Source organism: Etheostoma spectabile, chromosome 3 (genome assembly GCF_008692095.1).
Source record: "Etheostoma spectabile isolate EspeVRDwgs_2016 chromosome 3, UIUC_Espe_1.0, whole genome shotgun sequence".
In the NCBI taxonomy this organism is placed as follows: domain Eukaryota; kingdom Metazoa; phylum Chordata; class Actinopteri; order Perciformes; family Percidae; genus Etheostoma; species Etheostoma spectabile.
The window spans coordinates 24,130,526-24,134,679 of record NC_045735.1 but is presented as its reverse complement, the minus strand read 5'-3'; the positions used below and the strand labels follow the sequence as shown (position 1 = coordinate 24,134,679).

The following is a 4,154-nucleotide window of genomic DNA, read 5'->3' as shown; positions in this document are numbered from 1 at the left end:
ACACACACACACACACACACACACACACACAAACACACCCTGGAAAGTTCACGGTGTCCAGCTCAGACATGTTCATGACTCATTGGCAACATCATTTGTGGTAAATAACATTAACTAATGGTCACAGTATAAATTGCAGTTATCCGTCAAGAAACAATTTTATCAATGTACGACAACAAACGTGTAGTGTTACAGCAGAAATTACCATTAATAATTAACGTTACAATCTAGTGTTAGCTAAGTGACGTGTCAGTTAACAATGTTAGCTGTCAGTGTCCTCTCTCCACTTACGCTGACTGACAATTAGGGTTTCTTGTCGTGAAAATCTATGTCTATGTTAACGTATGTAATATAGCGTATATAATGTCTAATCTAATGTTGAATGAAAGCTATGCCGATTTGTAACCAGAGTTTGAGTCATTGCAGTATGAGTTAATAGATTAATAGTGTTTGGCTTCCCTTCATTTTACTTATTTTTAACTTACATGACAAACTACATAATCTTTAACAAAAAAAAGAGTACAGTTTGCTCTAAATGTACTTCTTTTCATTAATTTAGCTAACGTTAATAGTATTTACCTTCATTTCAGGTCAATTCACACCTTCGTAACCGGCTGCAAGTAGAGCACCTTACAATAAACTTAAACCAAAAAATAGGTTGTAATTGCTGATGTACTTACAACCTAGGGGGGAGGACTGTTCCTGGGACATAATGCAATTTGTGGAAAAATGTGATTTGGTGAAAAATGTATATCTTGCAGGTAGTTGCATAATTGTATTGATGTATTGTTACAGTTTCAGAACCATTAATTAAATTAACCAAAAACAAATGAGGAGTGAGGTGTCGACTGCAGAGATATAAACAAAGGCATATGGAATTTTCAAAGGTTTAGGCATATTTAGAGAATACAGACACAAGGGAGGAACCCACAACAAAACTTTATTTACAAAGCAACAGACTGAACAGAAACAGAATAGCCTTTCTGTGTGCAGATTTTTAAATACAATACATGCCACTCCCATGTTGCCGCTGTACAATAGGTTACAGCTCTACAGACCCATGGTGAAGCCACACAGATGACTTATCTTATTATAACTAATTAGACCTCTTCTCAGTACTGTGTGTGCAGACTTTGTTTATTTCAGAGCAGAGCTAGAGAGTTCATAATGAAGGAAGCTCTTGCAGCTTATTAGCTGTGTTGCACCATCTACTTTTATTTAGCCCTTCTTTGTCAGAGTAGTAACTGCTCTGCAAAAGAGAAATGGCTTGTAGACAGTTGTCAATGGTACAATACATATTTTGGAATAAACTGTGTACAGATTTTGTTCTACTAACAACCAAGGTAACTGGCTTGCTACCTAACATGCTTTTCAAAGAAATACAAATAAAAAACCAAAATATGACTATTTGCAGCTTGCAATGCTAGCTATTTATGTATGGTTCTTATTAGCATATGAGCTTCATTTGTCACTAAGGCTTATGTTTGCTTACATTGGTGAGCCACACATGCAGTAAGTAGCTCTACACAGCCACCAGCTTCCGAGGCTACAGAGCTTTTTAGAGTATTTAATGATAAGGAAAATACTGTTTCACCGATGCAGGTGAATACACTGACCCAATCCCACAAATAACCACAGTTGCAGACTGCACGGGAGGAGGATAATTTAACAAAAGAGGATAGAGAAAACTAAAATTAAACAAAAACACACAGTTGCTTCACTAACATTTAAACATTTAAATGTCATTGCTTTTAAGGCATAAAGGATGTTCAGGTATTGTAATTGCCCACTGACGAATGGAAAATGCAATGTCTCTCCTTCAGCATGCACCCACACAATAAATACCCTCTATGTGGGTGCCCTCATTGGAAAGGTTTTTTGTGGGTATTTCAAAAATCAACCACAAACATATTTAAGCTACTGTTATTATTTCTATCATTTTGCATGTTGTGCTATAAAAGCCATCTCTTGCATGCACCTTCAGCCTTCAGCTTTCAAAAAGACAAAGACAAAACCCCAAACAAGGACTTCCAAGACCTGCAGGAATCTTGCACTTACACAGTCTGATCTCTTATTCATGATTTTCTCTGTGGCTATTTGTTGTGTAAATGTGTAAGACACAGAAATTACCAGTTGTGTGCATGCTGATTAAAGTGATTATGTGATTAAAAGACGAGCACAATACAGACCACAGTGGATTGGTGTCGTCATTTATGTGGATACGATGTGTTGGTCTGTATGTTTTCTGTTTTTAGATCCCACCACAATCTGTTAAGTTGTTTACATCAGTTAGCTTTTATGTGATGATTTACTGGAAAGGTCTACTTTGCTAACAGCTAACAACTGGAGCACAACTGTGAATTCTTCAGGTATAAAGCTGGACAAGTTCCATGATAATTAAGTAAGTAAAAATAAGTAAATATTTTGTACTACATGCATGTTTCACCAACTGTCTGCAATAAGTATTTTTTAATTCTGAAACATAGCCTGCAGTGTGTAGTCAGTCTATGAACCATGTACTAAAAAAATAATTAAAATTAATATTAAATTCCATTTAACTGCTTCTTGGCAAATGCTTGTCTTAAGCGACTCACAATACCTATTGTCAATCACAATGGGAACAAAAGCTAGATGTCATCAAATTTTCAGCAGCCCTAACGCTTTTTTGCTCTTTATGTCTTTGTTTTTCTCTTTTGTCTCTATCCCTTTCTTTCTCTGTCCTTTTGATCTGTCCACCTCCTCTGTCACTCTGCCTATTTTATTTTCTGTCTCTACCTCCCTCTCAGGCTTTTTCTCCAGCCTTCTCTCTCTCAGGGTAATGAGATATAAATGTTTCAGGACTGTGATTGCCATTGGCACTATACCTGTCTGTCTCTTTCACACAAAAACACACGCAGACACACACACACGCACAGAATGCATAGAAAGAGAAATGCCAAATGCTGCTGACGCATTTGTACATGCCATATATTTCAGCAGGAGTGTTTCACCTAAATCTAGTGGAACTAATTAACAATTAAAGGACAGTAGGGTCTATGGGCAGAATAACAGAAGAGTGTGTGTGTTTGTGTGGGCAACTGTGGACTCAAAATAATGTTTATACATGTGTTTAGGTGGTTTCAGGGCGAGTTGGAGGTTACACGGGAGTTGCTTCACCACATATAAATTCGGTGTTTGTAAGCAAAGGTCAGCACTCTCAGCTAGTTTCTATTGCAACAAACATACACATGCTTGCACTATATTACTGTAAGCTTGGAGAATGAGGTATCTGACCAATGCATCATTAGTAATATACTAATACATGTTTTACACCAAGCAGTAGTAAATATCAAATGGTGAAAGGTAACACATTCTAAAAAGTGTCCAGTGCTGTCCAGTAAAAAAGGGGAAATTTAGAAGTTGACACTGGCTCAGCCAAATTCATTTCCTAGGAAAGGTCACTCCAGAGCTTTAGGGTGCCCTGATAGCAAAGGCTCAGCTTTCAGTTTGGACCTCAAACAAAAAAAGACCTCTGCCTGAGGACCCTAAGCTCATATGGAGCAGAAAGCAAAGACCCAGGCCATGAAAGTTATGAAAGGCAATCAAAACCACGTAAAAACAAAACACTGGGAGCCAGTGTGAAGCGGCTGTGGTAGATGAAAGGCCTCCATCTTGTCTCCAGCTAAATTGCAATATTTCAGAGAGGATAAATTATTTCTAGATAATGTTTTATCTAATGAAACATCATCAAAAAATCATGGCTACAAGATTCAAGTGTTGTGACAGGATACCGGTGGACTGAATTTGTCTTGAGAAATACATGACAAAGATTTATAAGATCACACTATTTTTATTCACCAGGCAGCAAATGACGAAACATTAAAAAGAAAAATTAAAAGTGGCCCCTAGATTGACCCTTGAGGGACACGCTAATTATGAGACACAACTATAGTTGCTAAGGGAGACAATGCAATTCCTATTCAACAGAGAGGAGGGGAAATCCCTTAATGCAGTACTCAATGCCTCACTTTGTCTTAAGAAAGTGAATTGTGTCAAAGGCCGCAGTACCACAATTATTGAGCACATTTTTCCAACAGCTATCACAGCTTGTTAGTGATTTTAGGGTATTTTCTTTCAGCCAGATTGAAACTTTTTTCCAAGTGCTATTATTTTTT

At 37.3% G+C, this 4,154-nt stretch overlaps 1 long non-coding RNA gene across 1 annotated transcript in view; it reads right to left on the bottom strand.

The window, feature by feature from the left end:
* Positions 1-4,154, bottom strand: part of LOC116686683 (uncharacterized) — a 20,338-nt gene that overhangs the window by 8,986 nt on the left and 7,198 nt on the right. The gene's annotated exons all lie outside the window — the stretch shown is intronic.